Source organism: Lactuca virosa, chromosome 3 (assembly GCF_052849685.1).
Source record: "Lactuca virosa cultivar CGN04683 chromosome 3, Lactuca_virosa_CGN04683_v6, whole genome shotgun sequence".
Lineage (NCBI taxonomy): Eukaryota > Viridiplantae > Streptophyta > Magnoliopsida > Asterales > Asteraceae > Lactuca > Lactuca virosa.
The window spans coordinates 114033835-114044936 of record NC_136428.1 but is presented as its reverse complement, the minus strand read 5'-3'; positions in this window follow the sequence as shown (position 1 = coordinate 114044936).

Here is an 11102-nt window from a genome sequence, read left to right as displayed (position 1 = left end):
GATGGGTTTAGGTTTTGCGACCCGACTCGCCGAGTTCGTGAACTGACTCGCCGAGTCCTCCTTGTGACAACTCTATTCTGTCTCTTTCAGTCTATTCCAACACTTCCAACTCATAGATCTGGACTCCTTATGCTAGCATTGCACGTAAAGTTGCTGACTTTACGTGCATGCAAGGAGGTTATGAGGCTAGAACACCAAATCCAAGCTATAATGGAGGTCTAATCCATGAAAGGAAACCATTGCTGAGAAAAGCTTCTTCCTCAGAGCTCCTATGGCTCAAAGATGCTCCGATCTAGTCTCTATTCGTCCTCAAAGGCTCAATACTCGGGTTGGCCTTGGGAATGGTCCCAAAAGTCTCATAAAAGGGACATGAAGAGATCTAAATAACCATAGATCAAGGTAAGAGCTTGATTACCAGAAAGTGATGAGGAAGAGGACTCCTTCTGGATCTACAATCACTCCTTAGCTCTTTCAACTCCTTCTTCTTCTTCTTCTAGACTTCAAATCACCCAAGAACACACAATAATAGCTCACACTTTCATGGAGGACACTAGGGTTTTGCTCTGGACAGTGGGGGATGTAAATGAAACCCTAGAAATGTGAATGAGATGCTTAAATAGGGTGCCAAGTCCCGAAATTAGGGTTTCTCAACCCAGACCAGACTCGCCGAGTCGGTCACTTACTCCGCGACACGGGTCACGCTCCGACTCGTCGAGTTCCTCCTTGGACTCGACGAGTTGACTCCTTTGACTTAGAGCTTTTCTTTCCTTTCCTGATCTTCCTGGTTCTGGGTGTTACAACTCTCCCCCACTTAAATTAGACTTCGTCCTCGAAGTCCGCTACGGCCAACTGCCCTGCAATCCATTCGCATCACCCTTGCCTGATGAGTATAACTCCGGCCGACCACTTCCCTGGACCTTTCGCCCGGTCACTCAGAATAAAATTTGTTCTTGTAGCTAATCACCTTGAGTGCACTCTAATTCTCAACAATCCTGAGAACACAACTTACCTAGCTGACCATCCATCTGGTACTCCCCGGGTACTTATGATGAACATCCTAGGGACTCACCCTCTTTTCCTTGAGCGTTTTCTGGCTTCCCAAAGGCAACTCTCCATAACTAACCATCTCCCCTGCCACTGCGAAGAACATTCCTTTCACGCTATCCACTACTCCAGCCATTTAAATTAGATTTCATCCTCGAAATCATTCCTTATCATTCCTTACCATTCCTTACATGCTGACTACTCCGGTTCCCACTAGAACAACAGAATTCATAGATCCACTTATCCCTGCGATCCACTTATACTTGGCCATAACTCAGATAATCGTGCTATGAGTGACTTGCCACTCCCCAAGCTATCCGTGAAAATCCAAAATACCATTACAACTGGAGACCCAACACTGTCTGAAACACTGATATGCCTGGAACACTGAACTGCCTGATCACTGAACTGCCTGATCACTGAACTGCCTGAACATTGAACTGCCTGAACACTGAACTGCCTGAAACACTGAACTGCTTGAAACAATGAACTGCCTGAAACACTGAACTGCCTGAAGCACTGAACTGCCTGAAACACTGAACTGCTTTAAGCACTGAACTGCCTGAAACACTGAACTGCCTGAAACACTGAACTGCCTGGAACAGTATGCTGCTACATGGCTGCTTTCCAACATCTCTCGAGACCTTCCTGGTCTCAATTCATTCGTCAGCCATCTGAAATATCGGGTTCCAACCCGACTGCGGAGCCAAAGGACTCCATATTTTAGTCGCCTCACACGATCTCCGAACCAAAAACCTTCCCTGGAACTAGTTGCCACGAGTTATCATGTCACTGAGGTTCTACCAACCTCCTGATCCCACCGATCGGGTCCGAGCGTCGAATCCTGATGTTACCAACCCGCGGCTAAACGTGATTGCTACATGTCCAATTGTAGCCTTATGTAACAAGTAACCTAAAGCAATCCATTGCTTCCTCGATCTCAAAGCTGTAGTGGCATTCCTACAGTCTTATCAGTGGCTCAACTAGGTCTAATCCATCCAGATAATTCCGAAATCCACATCGTGGATCTCCACATCCTCACTGCTACTCCCGAACTGGGGGGGGGGGGGGCTAATGTTCCTTCCGCGTCCTAACAACGCGCTCATGCTGTCTACCCGCCAAGTGTATTCCACGGCTACGCCCACAGTCTCACAACGGTCTAGCACTACCTAACTGCTAGTGAATGCTATGGCTACACCCGCATACTTACAACACCCTGACACTATCTGGCTGCTAGTGAATGCTACGTCTACACCCGCAGACTTACAACACCCTAACACTATCTGACGAAGAGTATACATACGACGTATCATTCAAGACTGGACCCAGGTCCTGACTGGAATCCCCAACCTGATTCCCTAAGGCTTGCTGGCAACCATTACGGGAATGCGATCTCCCTTCTAGCAAGTTTTTCCAAACTTCCATCTCACACTATCCTCAAACCACACAGCTGCCTAGGCTGTCTTCCTATCTAATAAGGAAGCGAAACTTACCCCAGTTTCAAAACTGTTCCTACTTCTGAATCCTTGGATGATACTCCCCCACTTTGATTCTACTATCGTCTTACAGCACCCGATGCTGGAAGGATCCTCAATCCTTCTTACCATTCTATGCCCAATCTGCTGAAAGCCATGTTTGTCATTGCTAGTGTGTCACTACTAACCAATCCAAAAGATCACACCACTTCTAAGAATCTGAATACCTCTACGGTGATAACCTGCTAGACCCAGGAAGCTCCGAATCTCAATTGGAGACCTCGGAAACTCCCACTATATCACGGTCTCTATCTTAGCCGGAACGGCTAGAATACCCTTCTGAGCGACAAGGTACCCAAGAAATTTCACCTTGCACAACCAGAACTCACATTTTGAGTACCTTGCAAAAAGTCTCTCCCATCTCAAGGTTTCTAGCACCTCCCTCAGGTGCTCCTCGTGCTGGAATACAACCGATCTTTACCCGAACGACACATTTCCGAAGGTAGTGAGATACTACCGAATCTTACTCATACTTACTATAGTTACTGCATCCGTAGTAACCTGCTCTATAGGGGACGACCTCCAGCTATCATTCCAAATCCAAGATATACAGATGGCATATGACTCACTCACAAACAGGCCACAAAATTCTGAAATATCATTATCCTTACTAATGCAAAACCATAACAATAAAATCATAACATAAGCTGATAAAGAGGAAGATTCATACCCGCAACCTACTCTAAGGAACCTCGAATCCTCCTTCCTTCCGAGGCCTGCGATGATACTGAGGCTGCCCCATACGTTGAGCAGGGCAATTTGCCCTGACATGACCAGGCTGATGGCAACGATGACATAACTCTACTTCTATTGTGCAGTCTTGGCGTCTATGACCCTTCCATCCGCATCTGCCACACTTAGTCTTGCTGCGCACGTCATCCCATGCTCCCTCCTTCCTCGTGCAACCATCTCGACCCTGCGGGTCCCTGACACCAACTACGTCAGTTTCCATCTGCCAATCTTGCCGAACTAGACTGGAAGACCGCTTCCTCTTCCTCAGCTGACTATCTGAACCAATCTCCTGTTCCCGTGTCACAGCGACCATTTCACCCATCACCTGGATAGCTGAGGTCCGCCTTTCAATCTCGGCGACCACTCTATCGGTGACACGCCCAATGGTGTCTGGTAACTCTTCGCGGAGGGCCCACGAAACCTCTACAGCAATCCAATCCTGTAATTGACTCCCCTGAAAACATGGTGCACCATTCACTTTTGACCCCAAGCTACAAAAGCTAGGGGTAGGATCCTCCTTCCAGAAGGATCCCAGAGGTCCACAAGCTTCGGGCTCCAGATGAGTCCCCACCTGCTCTGCTACAATCCCGGCTCGAAAGGCCCCGAGGCGGCTATCCAAAAGCTCCACAACGGCCTCCCTGACCGAACCGAAGATCACAGGAGTCTGATCAACGATGTTGCGCATAATTTCTGCTGAAATAAGCTCTCTCATCCGACCATCAAGCTGCTCGGCTCCAGAGCCGGAGCCAGATCCCTCCCCGGCACCTGAACTACCAACTGGCATCTCGCGCAACGTCACCATGCTGAAAACATATCACACTAACTGTCAGAATGCTCATCGCTGCTGAGGGATCTCACACATACTCTACAATTTCCCTGGTTTTGTCTTGGCCCCTTTTGAATCGAGTATAGATCCTCTGCTTTCAGTAGTATGGGCCCCTACTACCTTCCACATCTATCCGTACTTTCCTCAAGAACTGCCTTGACTCCACCAAGTCCCTTCTACTGCTACTGATCTCTGTTACTCTCATCCTAGGCTTGCCCTAGGGAAATCTCTGACTCCACCCAATCCAGTCCTCAGCTGCTGAAGGCCTCCTTGTGATGCCAATTAGCCATCACCTGAATACCATCACATGTGACGAGGCTCAGATAATCCTTCGAGTAAAAGACTCGTCCCTACAACGGTTAGACTCAAACGAGAGCTGCGCAATAGGGCCAAATCCAGCACTCTGAGATTATTCAACCCTGATCACACGTGACGTTACGTATTCACCTAATGGCTAACCCCCATCACTCCGAGTCCTACAAAGCACGAAGCAAGCAGCATTCGGACACAGGAAACTTACTCAAGCAAATCTATCCTCATAACGAGAAATTGTACTAGAATACAATGTTAAGCTCATACTACCAGGCATAACCTAAACAGGCTATCATACTGCTGTCTACTCAATACTAGCATACAATTCTCAATAGGCTGAAACACATATAACAGGCACATAAGGCATCCTCCTAGATCCTTAGTCCTATTCTAGCATGTTGTTCTACTGAAACTGGAACTGATAATCATAACATAAACTTGTATGGGTAATTTGGGAGTACTTACTTAAGCTCGGCTGATTGCATGCACCACACCCTTTTCTTTTCAAAATTCTTTTCGCCTTTTCTAAAACTCTTTTCTTTATACTTTTTCTAAAATTGTTTTCTTTTCTAAAAATCCTTTTGTAAACATGGTTTTTCTCTTGAAAACATTATACCACTTCCTTAGTTTGAGTTCAGACACACCCGAGAGTGTGCCCGAATCCCTCAAACCAAGGCTCTGATACCAACTTGTAACATCCCAAAAATCGTGACCAAAACTTTCCTTTTTAAAACATTATTGGGCCATAGTATCAAATCATTTCAAACATACTAAAATAGTTATATAACAAATCAGAGTATCTTTTCAAAACACTTGTTCATTTTATCAGGGTAAAACATCCCAGGCTGACTAACTATGGTGTGTGCCATGCGATCATCCCGAGCTCTTCCCTCCGCTACCAGAAGTACCTGAAACCAAAACTGAAAACTGTAAGCACGAAGCTTAGTGAGCTCCCCCAAACTACCACATACCATACAATAACATATAAAGCACATACTGGGCCTTGCCCACTGCATCGGCTCGAAGTCCAGACTAACTGGGGCCTTGCCCCCTGCATCGGACCGAAATCCGGACTAACTGGGGCCTTGCCCCCTGCATCGGACCGAAGTCCGGACTAACTGGGGCCTTGCCCCCTGCATCGGACCGAAGTCTGGACTAACTAAACATAGCATAACATGATCATAGCATATAAGCACATATACTGCATACTGCATCAGACCGAGGTCCGGACTAACTAACACATAAACATGCCTAAATCACAAAGACATCAAGCATACTGAACTACTACATCGGACCAAAGTCCGGAACTACTGCTATCTAAACGGGTCGGCATTGTGGCCGTAGACCCGTTCCTACTGAGAGGAAAACTTACCTGAACTGCTGAACTCTGCTGATAATCCTCTGGCTGCTAATCAACTATTCTCTGAAGCGATGCTTGTCACACCCCGAAACCGAAGGCGGAAACATTCCGGGGTGGAGGACGTCATGTATAGCATCACAACCAATGTATAATAGCAATCATAGCAACGCAGCCATTACAATGAAAACTTAAATAAAAATGTTTACATCAATTTGGAAATCGTCTGGAACTTGTCTGAATTACATCATATAATTTGTATGAATATAAACATTAAACTCTTATTGCTGCCACTCCTCAAAAACCCAGCAGGTACCTGTCTACTGATTTCCTGAGAACACAAGCAGTTTGAAAATATCAGCATAAAGCTGGTGAGTTCATAAGCAGTAATTTGTAATGAAAACTTGTTGATGAGCTAGCCGAAATGTTTGTATAGATTCAACAAAATCCGATATTTTCTTTAATGAAAATGTAGTGTTATCAGTTATATAATAAACCATGAATATTTGTATGCTTCCAAGAAAATCCGATATTTTCTTTAGTGAAAATGTAGCTTTATCGATTACGTATAAAACCATGAATGTTCGTTACTGAAAACTGTAGTGATATGCGAAAATACTACCTCATGTGACTAGCTAAAGCTAATCATGAAGTATAAATATTTTGTATGTAAAGCCATAGCATAATTGGTTCTGTTTGAAAACCCTGGCTTGGCCAGTATACGTAGTGTGTTTTAGTTCTATTTAGTATAAATAAAATCGTTGAAGAGTGTCAGATTGTAAACTAAAGGTGATTTATACATAATGTGAGTCGTATAACCATACTTGATATGACTAGAGACCTTTCCAACGTTCTTCAGGCGTCGAGTTAAATGACATTTGTCACCCTGGGCATGCCTGCCCAACTGTAGCTAGCAGTTCGGGTGTGGGATTGTCAGTCCCGAATAGATCTATTCACAAATCTCACGCTCTCCCTCCAGGAGACTCTGGTTATACTATGATAGGATTTATCCCTGTACACCTAAGGGTACAGTAGTGAAGTAGCGCCTCACAGTATCGTACAATCTAGTTTACATGTAGTGTAGTAGCGTTCTACCGTAGTGAAAATCCGAATGTATATCGTTTGTAGTGATAATTACAGTTATGAAAACGCGATAAAGTAGTGATGCAAATTGTAAACTATTTCTGTCTTAGTGCATACGTTTAGTAGTGAAAGTTTCTATACTTGTTATGCTTAGAAAATCCCAAACTATACCGATTATAGTTTGCATGTAAAACGTAGTGAATAGCGAGTCCGGAAAACCATGCAATTTTAGTGAAAACGTCCCTTATGCTCAACACAGTACAAAAGGGTTAAAGTATGAGAATTTCATGAGTTTTGAAAACCTTTATGTTTAGCTTGTATCCCCCCCCCCCTTAAAACATTAAAAATACGGAAAATGTACGGGTATGAACTCACCTCGAGCGAGTGGTTTGATTGAAGGATCGATACGAAGAGCCGGGTGTTCTGGTGAAGCCCTGAACACGATTCGATCCTAATAACATGTAATGACACATAAACGAGTCAAATGAAGGTATTTCACCACTAGATGTGATGAAGAACCACTCTAAGAACTTGGGACTACTCGCACTAAGTGTTAGGACCTCAAAGGATTGCATGAGGGAGGTGTATGGCCACCTTAAAGGTGTGTATGGCCATGGGTGTGCGGCCGTACACTCATGATGGAAGGTGCCTTTGAGGTGTTTTCAAGGTCCATACTTGCATCCATGAAGTGTCCTAGTTCCATACTTGGTTGTAGTACAAGTTTAGGGTCTTAGAAATGGGTTTGTGGTCCTAGGATGTGTGTGTGTGGTCGCACACAGGAGTGTGCTGCCGCACACAGGAGTGTGTGGTCGTACACAGGAGTGTGATGTTGCACACAGGAGTGTGCTGCCGCACACATGAGTGTGCTGTCGTACACCGGAGTGTGCTGCCGCACACATGAGTGTGCTGCCACACACATGAGTGTGTGGTCATACACCCATCAAGTTTTGAAGAATACGAAGAACTCGAAGAGTTTTAAGCTTAGATCAAGGTGTCTTACCACTATAACAAGCTGAATGATGGAGTAATTCACGTTCTTGATGCCCTTAGAGTGTTCTTGGATGAAGTTTTTAGTGAGAGAAAGTAGAGTGCAACCAAATGAAAGGAATGAGTGAAAGGGGTCACCTTATATATATAGGGATGAGTGTGCTGCCAGGAGATGTGTGTGCGGCCGCACACCCATGTGTACGGCCGTACACTCCCTCCAAAGGTGTGTATGGCCTTGTTTTGACAGCATACGACTTGCTGACTCATTCCTAGACTCAACCTTGGTCATGCTCAAGCTTAGAATCACTTAAACGAACGCTTGAATAGTACTAGAAATCGACAAAACAAGTTGAATAATGATTGAATTGATTAATTGTACAAGATTGAAGTTTCGGGTTGTCACAATGCTCTCCTAGCTCACCGAGCTACCAACACCAAAATAATAGAACTTAGCCTAACTGTCCTCCAGAGGTCAACTAAGTCAACTCTGGTCAAGGTCCTGGTCAAAGTCAACCTTCCAGTTGACTAGACTCGCCGAGTTGTTCTACCAACTCGCCGAGTCCATGCTCCTCAAATCCCAAACAACCCCGACTCCACTCGTCGAGTCTAACGAGAACTCGACGAGTTCTCCTTCATCTAACACTTCGGGACTATCTTCAACCGACTCGCCGAGTTGTTCTACAACTCGCCGAGTCCATCTTCATCAGCTAAGAAGATTGCCTTGGACTTGCCGAGTTCCTCCTTGAACTCGTCGAGTACCATGATCTTCATGTCCATCACGGACACAGACTGGCTGAGTTCTTTTCTAACCCCACTCACTGATCCGACTCATAAACGGATGGGTTTAGGTTTTGCGACCCGACTCGCCGAGTTCGTGAACTGACTCGCCGAGTCCTCCTTGTGACAACTCTATTCTGTCTCTTTCAGTCTATTCCAACACTTCCAACTCATAGATCTGGACTCCTTATGCTAGCATTGCACGTAAAGTTGCTGACTTTACGTGCATGCAAGGAGGTTATGAGGCTAGAACACCAAATCCAAGCTATAATGGAGGTCTAATCCATGAAAGGAAACCATTGCTGAGAAAAGCTTCTTCCTCAGAGCTCCTATGGCTCAAAGATGCTCCGATCTAGTCTCTATTCGTCCTCAAAGGCTCAATACTCGGGTTGGCCTTGGGAATGGTCCCAAAAGTCTCATAAAAGGGACATGAAGAGATCTAAATAACCATAGATCAAGGTAAGAGCTTGATTACCAGAAAGTGATGAGGAAGAGGACTCCTTCTGGATCTACAATCACTCCTTAGCTCTTTCAATTCCTTCTTCTTCTTCTTCTAGACTTCAAATCACCCAAGAACACACAATAATAGCTCACACTTTCATGGAGGACACTAGGGTTTTGCTCTGGACAGTGGGGGATGTAAATGAAACCCTAGAAATGTGAATGAGATGCTTAAATAGGGTGCCAAGTCCCGAAATTAGGGTTTCTCAACCCAGACCAGACTCGCCGAGTCGGTCACTTACTCCGCGACACGGGTCACGCTCCGACTCGTCGAGTTCCTCCTTGGACTCGACGAGTCGACTCCTTTGACTTAGAGCTTTTCTTTCCTTTCCTGATCTTCCTGGTTCTGGGTGTTACAACTTTCCCCCACTTAAACTAGACTTCGTCCTCGAAGTCCGCTACGGCCAACTGCCCTGCAATCCGTTCGCATCACCCTTGCCTGATGAGTATAACTCCGGCCGACCACTTCCCTGGACCTTTCGCCCGGTCACTCAGAATAAAATTTGTTCTTGTAGCTAATCACCTTGAGTGCACTCTAATTCTCAACAATCCTGAGAACATAACTTACCTAGCTGACCATCCATCTGGTACTCCCCGGGTACTTATGATGAACATCCTAGGGACTCACCCTCTTTTCCTTGAGCGTTTTCTGGCTTCCCAAAGGCAACTCTCCATAACTAACCATCTCCCCTGCCACTGCGAAGAACATTCCTTTCACGCTATCCACTACTCCAGCCATTTAAATTAGATTTCATCCTCGAAATCATTCCTTATCATTCCTTACCATTCCTTACATGCTGACTACTCCGGTTCCCTCTAGAACAACAGAATTCATAGATCCACTTATCCCTGCGATCCACTTATACTTAGTCACGCTCCGACTCGTCGAGTTCCTCCTTGGACTCGACGAGTCGACTCCTTTGACTTAGAGCTTTTCTTTCCTTTCCTGATCTTCTTGATTCTAGGTGTTACAATGGTAGAAGTTATTCTCTTACGAGACATGCTCTACACGGCCAGAGGCTACATACCAATATCACTGTGATACTAGTCCTTTCACTGATCACATGGTCAAAGGTATAACTCCGTTAGTATACAAGTCATGCTTTACATAGCCAAAGGTATAAAACCATAATAACCCAGGAAAGCACATTGAACATATAACACATAACATACAATTATTCCTGTATATTGAACTTACCGTGAAATAACCGAATGATAAAATGCTGATTTGGGCAGCACTTCGTCTCTAAAAATGACTTTCTTTGACGAAACCGGGATGTTTTCTCAAAAACCGGGCTTCACGCGGGCAGAGTTTCGTCTCGAAAAACTCTTTTCTCGAGATCTTCGGGCTCTCCGAGGCTTGCTTATGATGCTAGGATAGTATTTTAGGGTTAGGGGTATTTATTGCAACTTAAAGGAAAGCATAGGGTGGGAGAATGGAAATTGTAAACATAAATTCGGATGGCATCGATCACTATTTATAGTGGCTGGACACTTGAGTTACGTTGGGCGTAACTATATAGTATGCGGGGCGTACAACTTCTTCAATCAGTACGTTGGGCGTACCGTGATACGTGGCTCCGGACGTGTCAACTGTGCGTGCTACGTGTTGCATGCGAGGATAAGGGTGACGTGGCCAATTACAGACCGTGTACACATAAGTACGTTGGGCGTACGGCTTCGGATAAGTCTCGAATTTTATGTTTAAAAACTTCAAAAATTCATATCTTTTGCATACGGGCTCCGTTTTTGACGTTCTTTATATCCACGCGTAGGTGTAATTATGCTCTACAACTTTTATTTAGACTCCATCGGGTAATTTTGACATCATTTTTAATATTATATTTTTAACAGACCGGGACAGGAAAAGTCCGTTAAAAATTCATAACTTCTTCATCCGACGATCGTTTCCGTCTGTCTTTTTACCGTTGGACTACTATTGACGAGA